The sequence below is a fragment of the Mastigoproctus giganteus genome, chromosome 12, assembly GCF_048544385.1.
Source record: "Mastigoproctus giganteus isolate SK-2022 chromosome 12, ASM4854438v1, whole genome shotgun sequence".
NCBI classification, from domain to species: domain Eukaryota; kingdom Metazoa; phylum Arthropoda; class Arachnida; order Uropygi; family Thelyphonidae; genus Mastigoproctus; species Mastigoproctus giganteus.
The window spans coordinates 131,362,002-131,385,642 of NC_143586.1; the positions used below are offsets into that span (position 1 = coordinate 131,362,002).

Sequence of the window (23,641 nt, forward strand, 5' to 3'; positions counted from 1 at the left end):
CTTCCAGCCATTTATCATTATTACAGCTAATAACTTGTCCCAGATAAGTATATGACTCCACCTTTTCAATTACTGCTCCTTCAATCGTTATTTCCCTTTCCGTGGCATACTTGTTCATCATTACTTTTGTTTTAGCCATATTCATCTTTAGTCCAAAATCCTTACTAACTGTGCATAACTGATTAAGATTTTCTTCTAATTCTTTGTGATTGTGGCTTATGACAACAATGTCATCTGCAAATCGTAAATGGTTTAGGTACTCTCCGTTCACATTGACTCCTTTCTGCGACCAGTCTAATCTTCTGAAAGCTTCCTCAATGGCAGCAGTAAACAGCTTCGGAGATATTGTGTCTCCTTGTCGAACTCCTTTCTCGATTTTAAATTTGCTACTGTCTTTGTCTAGTCTAATAAAGGAGGTAGCACTCTCATATATTTTCTTCAAAATCATAATATATGGGGTATCAATGCCTTGTCTTTCCAGTGCCCGAAACATTGCCTTATGCTGTATGGAGTCAAATGCCTTTTCATAATCCACAAATGCCAGGCATAATGGTGTTTTATATTCATTTGCTTTCTCCATTTGTTTATACTTTGCCTTAACTACATAGGTCAGAGGAGTTTACAGGTGATCATTCTAATAAGAATACAATCATTAACTGTATTCAGTAGTCCCATCACCTGGAACCATGTGCTAGAACTCAAATGCATATGCTCTTACACTAGACTGACTGTTGAGTTAGTTTGGTGTAACTTAAGCACTGCGAAAGCAAAAATAAGATTAGGAGTGTGTTATAGGCCTAATGACTCGAATGTGTACAATGAATAATAGTACAGAGAAATAGAGTTGGCTAGTAAATCAGAATGTCTTATAATGGGGGATTTTAACTTCCGAGATATTGACTGGAACTTGTGGGTTGGTCACTCACACACCCTAGTAAGACTTTTTTCGATTTATTGGATGATTGTTTTCTGCAGCAGCATGTTCGAGAGGCAACAAGAGAGGGTAATACTCTTGATCTAGTTATCAGCAGTGATCATTTGTGTATTAAGAATTTGCAGATAAAGGAACCACTAGGTGGCAGTGATCACAGTGTACTGATGTGGGATTTACTTAAAGATATAATTACCATCAGGGGTAAAGGAAAGGGTTTTTGCTTCCGTAAAGGTGAGTACAGTGGTCTCTGATAGTTTTTAAATTCTGTACAGTGGGTCAACTGACGATGTTACCAACAGTAAATTCTAAGTGGGAAGCATTCAAGGAATTAATCTTGGATGCTACTAAAAGTTTCATACCTATTAAGAAATATTGTTCAAGGTTTAGGCCTAAATGGTTATCAAATGAACTAATGAGACTCGTGACAGAGAAGAAAAATGCATGGGATGCATATAAATTATTAAGCGACTCAGAAGCCTGTGGCAGATATAAGCTAGTCTGTAATCAGGTCACAAAGGAGGTTAGGCAGGTGAAGGTAGATTACGAAAAATCTTTGGCAAAAGATGCTAAGGAAACAGCAAGGATTTCTTTTCTTATATAAACTCTAAAAGGAAGGGGATGAATCTGATTGGTCCACTTGATATCGATGGTTCCACTGTTGATGATCCTGCTCAGATAGCAAACAAACTGAATGAGTATTTTGCATCTACATTTCACATATGAGGAGTTATTAAGGTTTGAAAATGGCAGAAGGTTATCAAATTGTAGCAGGGTGCTTAATGATTTTGTAATAACTGAGAGCAAAGTGGAGGAGAAATTGTTGAAGTTAAACATAAGAAAGGCACCTAGGGTGGATGGGATCTATCCAGTTATATTAAAGGAGGTGGCAAAGCAACTAAGCAAACCTTAGCCATAATTATGAGAGCATCCTTGGACTCGGGGGAGGTCCCCATGGACTGGAGATGTGCAAATGTATCCCCAATTCACCCTTTGATCCCCCTTTGTGATTGGGGATACATTTGCACATCTCCAGTCCATGGGGACCTCCCCTGAGTCCAAGGATGCTCTGATAATTATGAGAGCATCCTTGGACTCAGGGTAATTTACAGACCAGTTAGTTTAACTTCTATTCCGGGTAAAATAATGGAGTCACTGGTTAAAGATGCATTGCAGGATCATCTAGACAAGACTGCAGCAATAATTCAGACACAGCATGGGATTTTGTTAAGGGAAAGTCTTGTCTGACAAATTTGATACGATATTATGATGTGGTTACAAAGGAACTGGATGCAAAAAATAATTTTGATATCATATATTTCGATTTCAGGAAAGCTTTTGACACTGTTGCGCATGGAAGACTATTGTACAAATTGGAGCAGAATGGTATTAAGGGTAAGTTGCTACACTGAATAAAAGGATGGTTGAGTGGGAGAAGACAGAGGGTGGTAATTAATGGGTGCTGCTCTTCGTGGACTAATGTTATTAGTGGAGTCCCACAGGGTGCGGTGTTGGGTCCTCTGTTGTTTTGTATATTTATCAATGATATTGATAAAGGTATATCAGGCTTAGTGTCGAAGTTTGCAGATGATACAAAGGTTGGCAGGGTTGTTAATGACAGTAATGGCAGTGTGCTACTGCAACAGGATCTAGATAATTTGGTCAGATGGGCTAAAAAGTGGCAACTGAAGTTTAACCTTGACAAATGCAAAGTACTGCATATGGGTAGAAGTAACCCCAGAGAAATGTACCAACTGGTACGTTTCTCTGGGTACTCTAATTATGGTACTACACTTAAGGTGGTAGAAAATGAAAAAGACCTGGGAGTAATTGTGCAGTCAGATATGAAGTTTTCTGAGCAATGCAAACAGGCTGCCAGAGCAGGTCATGGGGTTTTGTCAATGATATATAGGAATTTTGCTAGCAGGGAAAAGGAGGTGATTGTCCCTCTGTATAAGGCAATGGTCGGGCCACGCCTTCAGTACTGTTTACATGTCTGGAGGCCTCATTTTAGGAAGGATGTAGATTTGCTTGAGCATGTACAGAGATTTGCTTGAGCGTGTACAATCAACAAGATTGGTGAGGAGAATGAAGGGATCCTCTTACCAAGAGAATCTTAAGCGCTGCAGATTGCAGTGGCAGGAGACTAGGCACCTGCACAATGATCTGATTGAGGTGTATAAGGCCTTGAATGGGTTGGGCAAGCAGAATTCTGATGGGTTCCTTCCACTTGTTCAGATTACGAACCTAAGGGTGCATAAATTCAAATTAAGAAAAGATAGATGTAGAATAGATGTGCGGAAATTTGCATTTAGCCAGCGAGTGGTTAATTGCTGGAACAAACTTCCATCTGTCGTTGTGGAAATTGATAGGTTAAATAAATTTAAGGAGGAACTGGACAGGCATTTAGAGGGAATGGTGTGTGTTTTTTTTTTTTTTTTTGTTTTTATTTTTGGGTGATGCTGTATAAGCTCATACACTTGCTTTCTTGCATCACATGCCACTACTACTACTTATCCATTCCCTCCAAAAGTTTTTCTAGATCTTCCTTGAATTTATTTAAGCTATCAACTTCCACAATAATAGATGGAAGTTTATTCCAGCAACAACCACTCGCTAGCTAGAAGCAAATTTCCGCACAACTATTCTGCAACCATCCTTCCTCAGTTTGAATTTATGCCCCCTCAAGTGCATAATCTGAGCAAGAGAAAGAATCCCATCAGCACTGAACTTGTTCAAACCATTCAAAGTGCTGTGATTTGCAGAACCAAAGCCTTTTTTGGTAAGAACAAAGGGATGTTCCCCTCACTAATCTCATTGCCCTTTTCTGTACCCATAAGTATCTTACCTATGATACTAACATATTCCAATTTATACAGTAACTTGGCGCCTCCATAGCCAGTTGGGCAGGAGCAGCAGTGCGTAGCACACGCTTCTTGATTAGACCGGGGTTCGAGCCCGTGACCACCAAATACGGAGGATGCAGAAAGGTCAGGGAATGACCACCGCATATCCCCGGAGCAATATGGCCTTAGTTGCTAATGCTCCTAAAAAAAAAAAAAAAAATACAGTAACTTCTTGTTTGGGACAGAGTAAATTCTTTGCTGAAGTCCATATAAGAAATGTTGAAATTATTTTGTATATTCAACACTTGAGTGACTTTTATAACAGCTAACCAAATTAGTTAAACAAGATTTACACTTTACAGAAACCATATGATGTCCATCGATACCCTCATAATTAATCTTAATGGTTTATTGCATTCTCTTGTCACCACTCTCAAAATTACTAGTTATATGCCGTCAGTCGCAGAAGTCTTACCTGCTGTTATGTTCAAAAGTTTTTCTAATAAACAATCTTCTGTAATATCAGTATCACTAATTACTGCTTAAGCTTCACTCACATAATTTCTCCTCTCCATTAAGGGACTTTCATCAATAAAGGTTTATCAATATACCTGCTGGGTTATTTACAACTTCTCTGTATCCATTACTCAATGGTCTAGCCTAATTCCTTATTCTTTTTTTCTTATTTTTATACACAGAGATTGATCATTGTCCTTTTTTTATTTTGCTCTCTTAACCATTATTTCTCATAATCAACCTTTGTCAGCCTAACCCTTTTCTGTGGTACTATTAGAGCTTAACTTATGTCTGTTCTAGTCTTGAATACATATCATCACGGTGCAACTCACCCATGCCATCCTTTTCTGTTCTTTTAAACTGGACGGCTTCATTTTCATACAACTTGGCTCATGCTATATTTTCTTAATGATATACATTCATTCACACCTTCTGTAACTGCTTATTTAAAGGTGTTCTTTGTGCCTTCCCCCACTCCTTTAATATAGAGGCAGCCACAAGCCTCTTAGACTGTCATAGTCCCCTTTCCTGAAATTAAAACCCATGCTTTTACCTTTACAACTGCAATTTCTTTCTTCATTATGCAATTTTAAAACTATGCCGTCTGGATCACAGACAGTGATCAGATCTAGAATATTCTTGTTTCTAGTACTTTCCCTAACATACTGATGTAAATAACAGTGAACTGGTTGATTAAAAAATTTTGTCCCAGATGGTGAGCTTCCCTTCCCACTTGTTCCAGCCAGTAAGAAGCAAGTTGAAATCATCCATAAAAAGGCATTTACACTTGCTCCCCATTCCATCTTCATAGGAGGCTTTGATCATACTCTTCACAATCTTTTGGTCTGTAGCATACTCCCACTGTCATTCTTCCTTTGCTTCCAACAAACCCTCATACAGATTCAGATTCTGTGCTGTCATTTGTAAGTTCCAAATCTTGAAATGCTCACTGTTTTTGAGAAGTATTATAATCCCCCTCTCCCACACTCTTCCTATTTTGCTGTCATTCCTAACATTATAAGTGCCATAACGAAACTCATCAATCCCTTACGGTATGGTTAAACGAATTTAAAGCATGTCAGCAGTAATACGAGAGGTAATCATTTAATTCACAGACTGGTGCAAGATTTTATGTTTACTGTGCAAACTTTCCATAATAGGTTGAACAGCAATATGTGATTCATTATTGTGTCACGCGGGCTTAAATGCATTGGAAACAGTTAAAGAGATGAATGAAGCGTATGGTAATGAGCGTATTGGTAAGGTAGTCATATTACGGTGTGAAGTGATTTCTCCATCAAGACAATGGCCAGGCCCCATACAGCTAATATTGTGCAGGCAATGATCACTGCCATAGGTGCCAGGGTTCTGCCACATCTCCCTTATTCATCAGGCTTAGCCCCGTGTGATTTCGTGTTTCCGCATCTGAATAAAGCTCTGAAAGCAAGCGTTTTGTGTCCAACACAACAATGCTCACAGAGCCACAACAGAAGCACTTTGCAGTCTTTCAAAAAATGCCTTGCAAGAAGCATTTAATGTGTGGGTACGACAGTGGCAAAGGTGTGTAAAGTTAAAGGGAGAAGGAGAAGGAGAAATCCACAGAAGATTCAGATGATGACAATTAAGATAAGATCTTTCACCAGTCCATGAATTAAATGAACACCCCTCATATATCTGTAATTTAGTTAGAATGATGCCTGTGTAAAGAAAATGTCTAGTGATTTTTCTGTTCTGTATTGCCAACAAATTATGTACCAAGAAGCATGTTTTGTAGTAACTTGTCTTTTTGTTTTTCTGCATGAAGACATACATTAGTCAACTGATTTAAATTTATAAACAAGAGAAAGCACTTCGATAGTTGAATATTTGCACTGAGTCATGCAATAAATGCTGCAACTTCTATCAGTTATTTTAGATCACCACAGATACAGGCAGTTCTTGCTTTACGAAAACTCGTAAAGTTTTCGTAAAGCGAGATACTTGTTGATACTTCATACTTTGAAAAAAGTATCAAGTATCAACATAATCTGTTACCATCGTATCGCAAAAATATCGTAATGCAAACCCAATAACACATTGTTTTTTCGTAATTCATTCCACGACCTCGGAAGTTCAAATTTTCGCTATATAACTCCCTAAAAGGTTGTTTTTATAGTGTAAATTGTATTAGTTACCAATTCAAATCATTAAATTCACTACACTTTCAACGTAATCATATGTTATAAGAACCAATTTTGAATGGCTTTGTGATTTTTTTCTAAAGCACGTTTGTTTGTTTGTTTGTTTGTTTGGTTTTTAGGAGCATTAGCAACTAAGGCCATATTGCTCCGGGATATGCGGTGGTCACCCTGACCTTTCCGCATCCTCCGTATTTGGTGGTGATGGGCTCGAACCCCGGTCTAATCAAGAAGCATGTGCTACGCACTGCTGCTCCTTCCCACCTGGCTACGGAGTTGCCTAAAGCACATTTCTGGATGTCACAACCATAAAACAATAAAAACAATTTGCACTTTCAGGTTTATTGGGCTTTTCTGTTACTGCAAGAAATTATAAACGGGTAGTAAACTCGATGTTATTGCATTTGTGAAAATACCAATAGCTGGAATTGTGTGGGTTTTTATGTTATTATGGTGAAATGTGTTTGCCCTTTACTTGAAGGGCATAATCGTATAAAAAACATAAATAAATTTTCAGAATCTTCTCTTCATTCCTTTTTTTTTTTTTTTTGCTTCATAAATTTGGTATTCTGTGCAAATCATGTTAGTTGCAATTTGTGCATTCTGTTAAAAAATGCTTATGCATGCTATTGAAATTTATAAAGAAAAGAAATAACGCTTCTCTAGTAGAGAAGACTACTGTTATTTATTTTCAGCGTACCACCACCCAAACGATCGTAGCTCAAATCTATGGGTTAACTATGGTGTATTTACACCAATATTATATAGTTAATTATCAAAACCCATAAGGATTATGCCTAGTGCATCGAATTTTCCAAATACATTACCACCACACCCTTCTGGCATCTCTCATAATGTGGATATAACTTCGCAACTGAGATGGCTTGTTGTATTACCTACCCGCCCACTGATGACGAAGCCAAAAAGCTTCGAAACGATCGTCTGGGTGGTGGTACGCTGAAAATAAATAACAGTAGTCTTCTCTGCTAGAGAAGCGTTACTTATTTGAAGTAATTCAATAGTAGCTATCTTGTTGTGAAGGCAACCACATTATGAGATACAATTAAAACGATGCCTTCTACGCTACAATCGTAGCTCAAATCTATGGGTTAACTATGGTGTATTTACACCGATATTATAAAGAAAAGATAAGATAAGATTATCTTGGAAATAAACACCTCTTTAAGCATTTCTGAAGAAGACTCCTTGTGCAACAAACCAACGAGTGCCAAGCCAATAATGAGTGATCAACGAGTGTGCATTTAGTCGATGATGATGAAGAATAAACAATCTTTAACAATTTGTAAGTCATAAATAATTTCTCTATTATTATAATTTGCTTGATTTTACAGGTTACGTTTTCATTTCTTTGGATAAATCATTCATTGTTGATAACATAACTCCTATTTTGAACATTGTCTATGGGAAATAAATTCCCGCTTTATGAGCAAGCGCTAGGAACAAATTAACTCGTAAAGTCGAGAACTACCTGTACTGTGCATAAGCTATATGTCTATATGCATAAGTCTGTGTGTGGTTGGGGGAAGAATTACTATTTATCTTAGAGACAACCAGCCATCAAGGACTGTTGTAAAAGTGTATAAATTGTGGTTTAAAACTACAGCTACTTGAAACAAATTTGTCTGAAGAACATGTTATCATGTTTTAACACTTAACCCATAATGTCAATTTAACAAAAAATGAAAAAGAGTAGGTAGGAGCATGCAATTTTTTTTTTTTTTTTTTTTAATATAATTAAATAGATAAAATTTGGATTTTATGTATTCAAATAATTCATTGCTAATATCTTGCATTATGCCCAGAACTTATATTGAGATGAACATCATTACTAGAATTTTTGCACATATTTAGAGGTACCTGTGAGCTGTCAAGCAAATACACTTTCAAAAATTTTTGCAAACATATTATTTCCTTAACATTTTTGACATACAAAGTCAGAGAGAGATTTTATCAGTAGGCCAGGGGTGACACTCCACTTTTAGTAGCATTATTAAAAATATTGGTCTGTTTAGAGATGTAACTTTTCACTGATTTGTTTACATAAAGAGAAAATACATAGGCAAAAATTCATTTAAAAAATTTAACTGGTTGATAAAAGCTAGAAATTGGCAGGAGGATGCCAATTTCCAGCTTTCAGGAGCTACTCCCTTGTATAATAAATAATCTTCTTTAAAAGTTGAGACCATCATACTTCAAACTAAGTTCCACTCATATAATGGGAATAATTGAATTTGCTTGTGAACAATCGAGTCCAGTTGTCCAAATTTTACTCCAGTTTCAAATAAAATGAGTAGCAAGAAAATGGTCACCTCTATCAATTTTTAAAATTGAAACTTATTCACTTATTATTTATGGAAAAATCAATCACAATGCAAATGGACACTCCTTGTATAAATTATGCCAAAAATTAAATTAACCCTTTTATTTTATTTTTTATCGTCAAATTACTTAAGTTTAAACACAATTAAGGATGCAGTCAAGAATAATAAATATTTAATAATATAACTATTGGAACACAGCCTGGAAAGCATGGTGTCGGGGACTTCAAGTCCTGCTGTGGGTCCTTTGTGGAACAAATAAGTACATGGGATGTGTTAAGAGTAAGAACAAGTGCAGCTATACCATACTTCATATACACTAATGCTTAATAATAATTGAATTTAACAGAATTCTGGGTTGGATATTATCTTCAATAAAATTATTTAGAAGTTGCTCCATTTCAATCATAATAGCCGGCCTAGCCCTAGCCAATTTAGTTGCCTGCAGTGGAACAGCTGTCTTTCCTGCTGCTAAAATTAATTCTTTAATTTTTGTAATTCTTCTTACAGTTCAACCTGCCAGTCCTAAATTATTGCACATCTCCACTTGTCGTTGACCAGAATCGATTCACTTCAAAACATAATTTAATTTTCAGACTCAAAATCTTTTTCTTAACTTTGTAGTCTTCATCCCCTGTCTACACCTTGTTGCTTTTTCATTCTTATACACCATTATTAACTCTTACAAAATGTAACTGTGTTGCATTAGTTATGATACAATGTTTAAGTAAACTGTCCGTTAAGAACGATGTAACATGGTTACATTTTGTAAGAGTTAATAATGGTGGATAAGAATGATACAGCAAAAACGTCTGAGTGATGACTAGACTTTGGATAAATGCATACAGCGCAAATATTACAAGCAATATTTGATAGTATGAACCAGAGCTATAATGCTCAATACGCCCTACATTGATATCAATATTTGTAAAAAAATAAGAGAAGTTTAGCTCAATATGATACATAGAACACTTCTGTATGATACCCTCCAGAAATTAAAACGAAAACAATTTTTAAAAAACTAAAAATCAAATAAACAATTAAAAATCAATTTAACAATTTAAAAATTAAGAAAAAAATTAATTTAATGAAAAAAATTTTACAAAACTGTTTTCCTTCCTGAAGCTGACAATGCTTTTTGACCAAATGTCGTGATCACAGGAATGAAAATTACTAAATATGGGGTGAGCATGGAACTTAAATAGGGATTATGTGTCCTTGCACATGCACGTAAAGGACCACGAGTCAGAGATTAGATATAGTCAGCGAACATTAACAGAATTCTCGTGTAATTTAATTTCGACGGTTTCTGCAGTTAATAGTATTAGCATTAGCATTAGCATTAGTAGAGGCATTTGATGCAAGAAAGCAAGCTTATGCAGCATCAGCCAAAAAAAAAAAAAAAAAAACCACTTCCACTTCACCCCTCTATTCGTTCAAAATACCTGTCCAGCTGAGCCTTAAACTTATTTAGGCTATCAACCTCCACCACAAGGGATGGAAGTCTGTTCCACCAACCAACCACCCGCTGGCTAAAGGCAAATTTCCGCACGTCTATCCTACATCTGTCTTTCCTCAATTTGAATTTATGCCCACTCAGGTGATTTTTCTGAGCTAGAGGAAGAATCATGCATGCAATTTAAGCATTGAGCATGCTTAAACCATTCAAGGCTTTATACACCTCTATCAGATCACCTCACTGGTGCCTAGTCTCCAGACACTGTAATTTGCAAAACTTAAGCCTTTCTTCGTAAGAGCACCCCTTTGTTCCATTCACTAATCTTGTTGCCCTTCTCTGTACTCGTTCCAGCAGCTCTACATCCTTCTTGAAATGAGGCCTCCAGACCTGTATACAGTACTCTAGGTGTGGCCTGACCATCGCCTTATACAATGGAATAATCACCTCCTTATCCCTGCTGGAAAAATTCCTGTATATCATTGACAATACTCCATGAGCTACTCTTGCAGCCCGTCTGCACTGCTCAGAGAACTTCATATCTGCCTGCACAACCACCCCCAAGTCCCTTTCATTCTCTACCACTGTCAGTGTTGTACCACAGAGTTGATAAGTTGCTCTGGGGTTGCTGTTTCCCATGTGTAGTACTTTACATTTGTCAATGTTAAACTTCATTTGCCACCTCTCAGCCCATCTGCTCAACCTTCCAGATCCTGTTGCAGCAGCATAGTGTCAGTAGTGTCCTTGACAACCCTGCCAACCTTTGTATCGTCTGCAAACTTGGACATTAAGCCCGATATACCATCATCAATATCATTTATAAATACAGAAAACAATAATGGACCCAACACTGAGCCCTGAGGGACTCCACTAATAACATCAGTCCACGATGAGCAGTGTCCATTGATTACCACTCTCTGTCTTCTCCCCCTCAACCACCCCTTTATCCATAGCAGCAATTTGCCTCCAATGTCACACTGCTCCAATTTGTGTAGCAGTCTTCCATGTGCAACAGTATCAAAAGCCTTTCTAAGATCCAAGTATATAATATCAAAGTTATTCCCTGCATCCAGTTCTTTTGTGACTGCATCATAGTATCCAATCAAGTTGGTCAGGCAAGACTTCCCCTTAACAAAACCATGCTGTGTCTGAGCTATAACTGAAGTCTTGTCTAAATGATCCTGCAGTGCTTCTTTAACCAGTGCCTCCATTAATTTTCCTGGAACAGAAGTTAAGCTCACAGGTCTATAATTACTTGTGTCAGCCTTTGATCCTCCTTTGTGAATTGGGGTCACATTTGCACATTTCCAGTCTATGGGTACCTCCCCTGAGTCCAAGGAAGCTCTCATAATTATGGCTAAGGGTTTGCTTACTTCCTTTGTTGCCTCCTTTAATATAACTGGATAGATCCCATTCACCCCGGGTGCCTTTCTTGTGTTTATCTTCAACAGTTTCTCCTCCACTTTACTCCCAGTTATTTCAAGATTCTGTAGCTTACTGCTAGAGTTGAATACACCTCTGGCATTCCCCTCGCTGAATAACTCCTCATGTGTGAATGTCGATGCAAAATATTCATTTAGTTTGTTAGCTACCTGAGAAGGATCATCAACACTTGACCCATCAATATCAAGTGGACCAATCTGATTCATCCCCTTCCTTCTAGAGTTTACATAAGTAAAGAACTCTTTGCTGTTTTTCTTTGCATCCCTTGCCAAGGATTTCTCGTAATCTGCCTTCGCCTGCCTAACCTCCTTTGTAACTTGGTTGCATATCAACTTGTATCTATCATAGGCTTCTGTGTCATGTGTTAATTTGTATGTATCCCATGCATTTTTCTTCTCTGCCATATGCCTCATTAGTTCATCTGACATCCATTTTGGCCTAAAACTTGAACAATATTTCTTAGTTAGTATGTAAAGCCTAGTAGCTTCCAAGATAAGTTCTTTGAATGCTTCCCATTTTGAATTTGCTGTTGGTAACATCATCAGTTGGTCTCGTATAGTCTCGTATAATTACATTGAACACTAAGTATTTTGGCTTCGCTAAATAAAAAAGTATGTTTTACATTAATGTCATGAAAGGTTAATTCTGAAGCTGCTGAACGAGAAGCACGAGCTGAGGCGGCGTGTTGATTAACATGAAAATTCAAAGGAAACCACATAGAACCCTGATAAGACGAGTCGCAATCACTGCAAGAAATGTTGTGTACTAGTTCATTTATTTGTGTTGCAAATGAGGCAAGGACTGAGTGATTGTTCAGTATAGTGTGTAATTTCCATATTGGCCTGGATACAATTCTAAATTCGGTATCTTTAAAGAATCTGTTAAGTTGTTCGTACCACTGTTCAACATATGGGACAGAAATAAGGTATTTTTTGATATTACTATTGTTGGTTGGTGTGTTTTTTTTTTTTTTTTTTTTTTTTGTATTCTATCTTTAGCTTATACCCTAATTCTGTCTATTAAGAATCTGCTGCTTAATATTTGTATTTCTGAGCCCAAAGCAGTTTCTGTCGTTGAATATTTATAAACATTGAGAAATTGATTAAAGATAATCGATCTTTTGTAAATGAACGAGTGATAGGCTGTTATAATATAGAAGCATACTGGTGTTTGTAGGTTTACGATAGATGATAAATTGGATTTTATTTGCTTCCTGAGTAAGCATAAAATTTAGAAAATTTAATGACTTAGTATCTGTATTCTCCATCTCCAATGTAAATTGAGTCTAGAATGAATATTATTAAATGAATGTAAAGTGTCTTGGATAGCACTACTATCGGTAATGGCTAGAGCATCGTCTAAATACCTCCCATATTAATGTGATACTGGATAGAAAAGGCGTCAAAGACATACATTCAATCGCTGAGAGATAGATCTCCGATATTAGGCTACTCAGGCTTAATCCCATTGGCGAACCAAAAATTTGCATACTTTGTTTCAAAAGGTGATATAGTTGGCTTCAATTAAGAGTTTAATTAAGTGAAAAATTTCCTTAATAGGAAGCTTCGTATAATTAATCGGTATTGAGTTATTATTTAACATATCCCAAAGAATATCTAATGTGTATTCAACATTGACATTCGTATATAACGAGGTAACATCTAGTGAGAATATATTATCATTACCGCCACGTCTACAGTCCTTAAGGTTATTAGTGTATCATAACCCCGGGGGCTCACATCTGGTGAGTATGGGCTTGGCAAACCCAGGGTCCTGAGCTGGATATCATCATTCTTCTCTTTCTTGGTGATTCCTTTCTACTTCTCTCTCTCCCTCTCAGGGGGTAACTTGGGAATTTTTTTTTTTTTTTTTTTGGCTGGTGCAGCATAAGCCTTAGGCTTCCTTGTACCATATGGCCATTAATAATAATAATAATAATAATAATAATCATAGTTTTTAATCCGAAATTGTATCGCCTGTTTAAGAGTTTTATAATGCTATATACATGTGTGACCAAGAATGAAAATGTTGAGTTTCTGTAGGAAACAATAGGCCAAATAGGAAATCCGGTCTTATGTAATTTTACCTGACCGGAAAGTGCAGGAATATTGTATGTTCTCTGGCCTTCAATTCCTTTAACTGAGCCATTGTAATGTAGTCGTTTTTTCGATACGGGGATTAACGTTTTATTGTATTGATGTGACCAAATTGGTAAATAGTGCTGGGTCTACTTCAGGGTAAGTGGAGATATCCGATACAACTGACTCTAACTTATTAATATAATCAGATTTATTGAATATTACCACTGTATCTCCTTTATCAGCTATCTGAATAATAATGTATTTATTTATTTTCTCACATAAAGCTGAACTGTCATGTATATTCAATTTAGGAAGTCGCGTTTCTTTTGTTATTCACCACCTGGTAACTTGTTGAATAAATAAATCTTTTTGTGGAACATTACGAAGTCCAAATTCAATATCAATTACGCTCTTTTTAGGTAGTTTTCGAGGTGGTAAATTGTAATTTAATCCTTTGGATAAAAGTGAAATCTGGTCCTGCGATAGCATATACGAAGAAAGATTTGTAACCTGTTGATACGTCGGTTCATTGAATGTTGGGCAAGGGGTTGTTCATGAACTAACTGAAGTATTCTGCGGTAGATCATTGTGCGGGGGTCATCACATAACTCATATGCATTTGGTTGCATGCTTGCAACAGTGTGTTAGAACTCATATGAACGTGTCTTAATTTTCCCGATAATCTATTCAATTTGTTAACGTTTATGTTTTTTTATTTCTGAGGCCTGTGCTTCATGTCACAAATCTATGGATGTCTTCGATATCTTCAAGTCAAGAAGCTTCCTAACTTGGGAAAGGTATTTTTGTTTATTAGAATACTAGGATCTTAAGGCAAGCCTAACTATATTATGCGATGTGGCAAGTGCTAATTGCTTAACGCCCGAAATTTTATGATTTAAAATGACCTTGGCAAACTTCGGAACGATGTTGTTTTGAAGGCAATATTTTAGAAAAGAAATATGGTAACTTTGGGGCAAGTACCTTAGTGTTAATCTAATGTAATTATGTACCCAAGGTATTCAAAAAATCCTCCACAATTGTGTGTATCGATAGGTTATACCTGGAGAGAAAGGAAGTGAAGAAAAAAGTCAATAAGAAATTAAAAATGAATTTGATAGTATGAACCAGAGCTATAATGCTCAATACGCTCTACGTTTATATCAATATTTTTAAAAGAATAAGAGTTTACCTCAATATTGATACAAAAACAATTCAAAAAAATTGAAAATCTTACATTACATTAAGAAATAATTAACAATAATTAAAAATCAAATGAACACATTGTAACACAATTAAAAAATTAATTTAACGAAAAATATTGCAAAACGATTTTCCTTCCTGAAGCTGACAATGCTTTTTGACTGTATGTCATGATCACAGAAATGAAAATTGCCGAATGGGGAGAGCATGGAACTTAAATAGGAATTATTTGTCTTCGTGCATTTGCGTAAAGGACCACGAGTTGGAGATTAGATATGGTCGACAAACATGAACAGAATTCTCATGTAATTTAATTTCGACGGTTTCCAATTAATAGTCTTGTATGTACATTGGACACTAAGTATTTTGGCCTTTTTAAATAAAAAAGTATGTTTTTTATTAACGGCATGGAAGGTTAATTCTGACACTGCTGAACAAGAAGCACGAACTGAGGCCACGTGTTGATTAACACGAAAATTCAGAGGAAACCATGTAGAACCCTTATAAGACATTCGAGTGTTGTCAGTCGAGGTGAGCGTACGCACTTCGTCAGGGCTCCTCAGTTAAGTGGATTGGATTACTGTTGATTAGTGCTTTTAAATATTTGATTTATTTAGATATTGTTGGATTATTTTGTTATAGGTTTTCCTGTAACAGTTTGATTTTAATAATATTATAGATATAATTTTTTAAAGTTAATTTTCATTGATATTTGGCTAATTTTATAATGGTAGTTATGAGATCTGCCTTAAACATATCACAGGGTATCGTGACTCATACGGAAATAGCCGATGACGATTTACGGATGAGTCATGATTTAATCCGTTGCGGAACTTGTGGAATGTTTTCCAAGGTTGACCTGGTAACTAATCATAGCTCACCTGGAGATTCTTTTCTTTGTAATCGATGTAAGGAGTGCACCGATCTTAAATTACAATTTGGTACACTGATGGAACAATTTAAGTCCCTGAAAAAACGGGTGCTTGCCCTCGAGAATAATGCATCTGGGAGCTCGTCAGGGACTCAAGACTCCAGCAATCTACCAAGTGATGCACACCCGATTCGGGCCTCAAAACAGAAAAACCAAGTGCAAACTACTCTGGTTAAAAAGGACATTGTTTTATTAGGAGACTCCATTGTCAGGGAAACGGGGAATATTTTTTGTAATAAGGATAGGTGGAGTAGAACCAGGGTATGTCTGCCGGGAGCAACTATTAATGATGTCACCAACAGATTGTCAGATTTTAAGTTGGTTAAAGAGAATATTATTATTCATGTGGGGACAAATGACATTAAACGTACACGATCTAACGATTTGTTGGAAAAATACAGGACCATGCTGTGGAAATGCCTCGAGCTAGGCCACAATGTCTATGTGTCTGCAATTCTGCCCAGACATGATAGGAGGGATTATATGTTAAAAGCATTATGGATTAACCCAAGACTTGAAGGACTCTGCAAGGCTTTAGGGGGGAAATGTCTATCAGCATGGTCCACACTTGTAGGTAGAAGGAATTAGTTTTGTAGAGACGGGATACACTTAAACAAAGGTGGTGCAAAAGTTTTTTCCAGTATTATTGAGGATACCTTAAAAGTTCAGGGAAACTGCTAGTTAGGAGGGATGTGGGTAATACTGACACGCGTTTATCTGATAATATTGGTCAAAGCAACTCTTGTGCATATCTCAAGAGTTCTTATCTGTTACCCCAACTGTGGACATATTATCTAGATGTTCTGTGGGGGCAGAAATGTTTCAAGTGAGCAGGTAGCTAGAGCCAGGGAAGAGAGCCTAAAAAACTTCAAGGGTTGTGTTAGGGTTGTTAAATATACAAGAACAGTAAGTCTTAATTGTTTATATAGTAATGTTAGAAGTGTCGTCAGTAAAATGAGCGAATTCAAACTGCTGGTTAAAACAAGTAACGCGGACGTAATAGGGCTTATGAAGACATGGTGCCACCCGGAAATTGGGGATGATGAGTTTCAGTACGGCTTGTATAATGTATTTAGGAAGGATAGGGTAGATAGAAGGGATGGTGGGGTAATGCTTCTTATCAGAAGCAGCCTGAGTGCGACGATAGTTTCCTGGATTCAGATGTTTCACATGCTAGTATAGAATCTGTATGGTGTGAGATAGTTGGAAACAAAGGTATAATGCAAGTAGGAGTAATCTACAGACCAGGTGATTGTGAAGATTATGACGAAAGCCTCTACATGCAAATGGAATGGGCAGGCAAGCTTCAATGTCTTATTATGGGTGATTTCAGTTTGCCTCTAATTGATTGGAGTAAATGGGAAGGAAACTTTACATGGGGAACAAAATTTTTAAATCAACTAGATGACTGTTGTTTGTTTCAGTATGTCAGGGAAAGTACTAGAGAAAAGAAAATCCTAGACCTCATCATCACGCATGAATCAGATAACATAACAGGGCTGACAGTAGAGGAACCAGTAGCAGGAAGTGATCACGGAGTTCTACGGTAGATGATGATGAGAGAGGTAGTAGCAGTAAAAGGCAAAGGAATGGGTTTTAATTTCAGAAAAGGAAATTACGATGCCTTAAGGTACTACATGGCCTCTATTAACTGGGTAGATATCGCACAGAGAATGAATACATTTGAAACTGTAGTATGCTTTTAAAACATTAATCACAGATGCCTTGAATGCGTATTTACCATTAAAAAATACTCCAAGGAGGGTTGCAAGTTGGATGAATAGTGAAGTTGCCACATTACTTGAGCAGAAAAAGGTGGCATGGAAAGGTTACAGAGCAATAAAAAGTACTGAAGCCTATAACAGCTACAAGATGATCTGTAATAGAGCCACAGAAAAGGTTCGACAGGCAAAGGCAGTTTATGAGAAATCACTAGCAAACAGAGCAGAGAGGGGGGATAAAGAATTCTTCACATATATAAATGCCAAGAAGAGCAGAACAAACCAGATCAGACCTTTACGTAAGGGAAAGGGGATAGTATTAAATACACCAGCTGCCATTGCAGATGAACTCAACAGTTATTTTGCATCAATATTTACAAATGAAAAACCTTTTGTAGCAATGGAAAATTGTGGGAGCAAAGTTGAAAAATATGAAATTAATGATATTGAAATTTCGCAATATTATTTAATGAAAAAACTTTCGAGCCTACAGGCCAGTAAGGCTCCTGGAGTTGATGGAATATACCCTATAATCTTAAGGGAGGCGGCAAGTGAGTGCATTGAACCATTGAGGCTAATTATGCGAGCATCACTAGACTCTGGGAAGATTTCCTTGGATTGGAAAAGTGCCAATGTATCTCCCATACATAAGAGTGGCTCTAAGAGTGAAGTGGGAAATTATCGACCTGTCAGTCTGACTTCAGTGGTAGGGAAAATCATGGAGGCAATGATCAAGGGTGGAATTCAGGATCATTTGGATCGAACTGAAATTTTCAAGGATACTCAGCATGGTTTTGTAAAGGGAAAATCATGTTTAACAAATCTGGTTCACTATTTTGAAAGGGTCACTCACGAGCTGGATTTAGGGAATAATTTCGACATTGTTTATTTAGATTTCAGCAAAGCTTTTGACTCAGTCCCACATGAGTGGTTGCTTTATAAGCTGGAACAGGTTGGAATCACTGGGAAAATCCTTATATGGATAGCAGGATGGCTTCGGGGCAGGAGGCAGAGGGTTGTAATAAATGGCTATTCCTCAGATTGGGTTGATGTAAGAAGTAGCGTTCCCTAAGGATCAGTATTAGGACCACTGTTGTTTTTAATTTAAATAAATGACATCGATGAAGGGATAGAGGGTGTAATGTCTAAATTTTCAGATGATGTTAAAATTGGTAGAGTAGTTAATGATCACTGTCAAGCTGAGCTTCTTCAGAGAGACCTAGATAGACTTCAGGAATGGTCAGAAAAATGGCAGCTATGCTTTAATCCAACAAAGTGTAAGGTATTACACCTGGGAAACAGTAATCCCAAAATAACTTATTCACTTGGTGGAGTTCAACTAAACCCAGTACTGGAGGAAAGGGACTTGGGTGTTATGATACGGTCAGACATGAAATTCTCTGAGCATTGTAAACAGGTTGCAAGGAAGGCCCATGTGTCCTATTGATGATCTATCGAACTTTTGCAAGTAGAGATAGGGACGTGATAGTTCCATTATATAAGGCTTTTGTTGGACCACACGTGGAATACTGTGTTCAAGTATGGAGACTGCACCTAAAGAAAGACATCGAGCTTCTTGAAAGGGTGCAATGACAGGTAACACGCCTGGTGAGATTCGGCAAAAGGGCGTCCTTATGAAGAAAGAATTCGAATATGTGGGTTACTGAGTTTGGAAACTAGACACCTTAGAGGTGATTTGATTGAGGTGTTTAAGGCTCTGAGAGGCATCAGTAAAATGAATGAGGACGAAATTTTCACGATTATAAATGATGCTAGAAGTAGGGGACATAATTTCAAGTTACAGGGGGAAATGTTTATATTGGAATGCAGGAAGTTTTATTTTAGCCAGTGAGTTAAAAATTACTGGAATAAGTTGCGTATATGGGTGGTAGAGGCTGTAGTTTGGGGAAATTCAAAGGTAATCTGAATAGTACCTTCAGGTCAGGGAAGTGCATAGGATGATAGGTTTAATTTCCTTTTCTTCTATTAATTATTATTATTTATTTTTTTATTTTTATCATTGTTTTATTTTATTTTATTTTTTTTTATGGCTGGTGCAGCATAAGCCATAGGCTTTCTTACACCATGTGGCCATTACTAACACTAAGACGAGTTGCAATTACTACAAGAAATGTTGAATACTGGGTCATTTATTTGTGTTGCGAACTAGGCAAGGACTGAGTGATTGTTCAGTATAGTGTGTAATTTCCATATTGGCCTGGCTACAATTTTAAATTCGGTAGTATCTTTATTCGATATGTTTGTGCCACTGTTCAACATATGGGACAGAAATAAAGTATTTTTTGATATTACTATTGTTGATTGGTGTGTTTTTTTTGTACCTTTCACTGTTGGGAAAGGAAGCGGATGCTTCCAAAGGCTACAGTCTAGTTTTAGCGCTTTTATCTTATCATATATTTTAAATGTTTTATATATTTATTTTAATCCATTTTAAGTTTTATATTTTATTGTAAATAGATTGTTTGTACCATATTTTATTTTATAGTATTAAAATTAAATAAATTTTCTTAATTCAATTTAAACTCTTAAATATTAAGAGTTTATTATTGTGACATATTTTTTTTGTATTCTATCCTTAGCTTGTACTCTAATTCTGTCTATTGTAGCAAGTGGGTAACCCCTGTTTAAGAAACGAGACTACCCGAATTGAATACACATGGCAGTTCAGCTTTACATGAACCTTGGGAAAATAAAGACATTATTATTCAGATAGCTGAAAAAGGAGATCCAGTTGTAATACTCAATAAACCTGATTATATTAATAAGTTAAGAGTCAGTTGTATAAGATAACTCCACTTACCTTGAAATAGATCCGGCACTATTTACCAATTGGGTCAATCAATACAATAAAACATTAACCACCTACCAAAAAAAACAACTACATTACTATGGTTCAATTAAACGAATTGAAGGCCAGAACATACGATATTCCTACACTTTTCAGTCACGTAAAATTACATAAGACCGGATTTCCTATTCGACCTATTGTTTCCTACAGAAACTCGGCATTTTCATCGATGGTTACACGTGTATATAGCATTATAAAACCCATTGGACAGGCGATACAATTTGGGATTAAGAACTATGGTACACTATTTAATAACCTTAAGGACTGTAGACTTGGCGGTAATGATAATATATTCTCACTAGATGTTACCTCATTATATACGAATGTCACCGTTGAATACACATTAGATATTCTTTGGGATATGTTAAATAATAACTCAATACCGATTAATTATACGAAGCTTCCTATTAAGGAAATTTTTCACTTAATTAAACTCTTAGTTGAAGCCAACTATACCACCTTTCGAGACAAAGTATACAAACAAATTTTTGGTTTGCCAATGGGATTAAGCCTGGCGGCCTAATATCGGAGATCTATCGCTCAATGATTGAACGTATACATTTGATGCCTTTTCTACTCAGTATCATATAACATGGGAGGTATTTAGACGATATTCTAGTCATTACCGATAGTAGCGCTATCCAAGACATTTTACATTTGTTTAATAATATTCATTCTAGACTCAATTTGCATTGGAGATGGAGAATACGGATATTAAGTCATTAAATTTTCTAAATTTCATGCTTACTCGGGACGCGAATAAAATCCAATTTAACATCTATCCTAAACCTACAAACACCGATATGCTTCTGCATTATAACAGCTATCACCCATTCATCTACAAAAGATCGATTATCTTTAATCAATTTCTCAATGCTTATAAATATTCAAGGACAGAATCTGCTTTGGGCTCAGAAATACAAATATTAACCAGTAGATTCTTAAACAGGGGTTACCCACTTGCTACATAGACAGAATTAGGGTAATTAAGAATAGAATACAGAAAAAAATACACCAAAGAACAATAGTAATATCAAAAAATACTTTATTTCTGTCCCATATGTTGAACAGTGGCATGAACAACTTAACAGATTCTTTAAAGATACTGAATTTAAAATCATAGCCAGGCTAATATGGAAATTACACACTATACTGAACAATCGCTCAGTCCTTGCCTCGTTCGCAACACAAATAAATGATCTAGTATACAACATTTCTTGCTGTGATTGCAACTTGTCTTATCAGGGTTCTATGCGGTTCCGTGGAAAATCATAATTAATAATTTAAAAAATTAAATAAAATAAACTTTGGATGTTTGCAGCATATACCACTTTTGTATCATTGTAATTTTTAACATTATTATTTTTTTTTTTTTTTTTTTTTTTTTTCGGTTATTAATATACTGGCATAGACTAATAATCAAATAGACCGCTGAACGCTTTATTTTGGTGGGCTTTTGCCTAGAGGTCATGACATCTACGCAAAAGTAGCAATGTAGTGAATATGTCATTCATATGCAATTTAGTCTGGAGTACATGGGTTGGAGGAGAGGGGGAGCAAACTGATATTATAACTAAAATCACTTCCTTTTATAAATTTTTTTTGATAATTATCAGTATTCAAATTATTATTATTAAAATAAATGACCATGGATTTGGGCTGAAAAAGGAACTTTAAAACAAGAAGCAAGTACTTCTAGTATTGCAACTGTGGTCGATGAAAATGAACACAATATTGTCACACCTCAAAGTGAGGATGAACAATCGCAGCCTTTTATTCCCCAAAAATCCAAAGTGAAAAAACAGAAACCAACTAATAAAAGTATGATGACAGTTATCTGAATTTTGGCTTTACATGTGTTGGAAATAAAGATGCTCCTGATGTACAGTGTGTCGTATGTAATAAAATATTAGCAAACAGTTCTTTGGCTCCCGCTAAACTTGTTTCTCAAGCGTTCCATGAATATATATTGTGTGATAATATATTGTGAGATGAAAAATGTTCCATGACTAAAAAAGTTCGGAAACCTCTGTATTAAGGTAATGTTTCAGAAATGTGATGTGTATGCACATCAGGTTTCTGGGAGCATCGGCAAGAAGAGTTTTCAGCAGCACAGTCTCATGATGTGTATCAGTAAGATACCTGAAACGTTACCTTAATATATGGTAGTTTATGCAAATAGCTTACTTAGACTACATTATTAATTTCACATGGTATATAAGAGTGGTATTAAATATAGTAATAATCTTTAAATATCTTTAAATTTATTTTTACTTTTTTTAATTCATTCATCAGTGAATATTGCTTTGTGTCGGTCCCACGCAGCAAGTTTTGTATAGCAGTGGACCCAGCGGAGTGAGGGGTGTTTTTTTTTTTTTTTTTTTTTTATGGAATTTAATTTTCAAATTTTGTACAAATGAACACTTTGTACATAAATACATGAAAATATTATTGTGTTTTTATTTTGACTGTTATTTCAAAACTAGTTAAAATTCTTACCAAAATGCTAAATTCAAATCAGGATTTTAAAAAATAATTCATAAAAAATTTGTAAATAAAACCCATTGTTTCTTTTTTGATATCCTCTACAAACATTTATTATTGCTCGATTTCGTTTAGTTACATTCTAGATCAGAATTCCACAGAAAATCTTCATTCTCAGTTTTCATAAGCCCACATCATTCGATAGGTATGATTTTTTTCTTCTTTTTTTTTCTCTCCATTTTCACAGCTATTTTCTTGCATGCATCTATTATAAACTACAGTTAGTATGATTGCAGTTAATAAGAAACTACAATTTGTAAGAAACAGATAGGAGATGCCAGCACAAACTAGAGAAATTAAGACAGTGCACACATACATTAATGGAAACACTGTTTTGAAGTGACCTTCAAATTATTCTACATACATACATACTCTTCAGAGCCCACACACAAAAAAAAATCTATGTATAATGGGTTAATTACTGAAAGAGTTAAATAAATAAAATAATGAATTGCTTAAAATTGATTGTTCAGTGTTTGATACAGTTGTTTATTCACCTGAGATTATGCTATAATTTCATTATATTTACATTGTATTATGAAAGTACTTTTTATATGAAAAACAGATTATCTATTAACTCACAAATA

The 23,641-nt window shown here is 35.9% G+C and overlaps 1 protein-coding gene across 1 annotated transcript in view; it reads left to right on the forward strand.

Moving 5' to 3' along the window:
- LOC150077432 (KRAB domain-containing protein 2-like) overlaps positions 1 to 23,641 on the forward strand; it is an 83,295-nt gene that overhangs the window by 59,264 nt on the left and 390 nt on the right. The window lies entirely within an intron of this gene.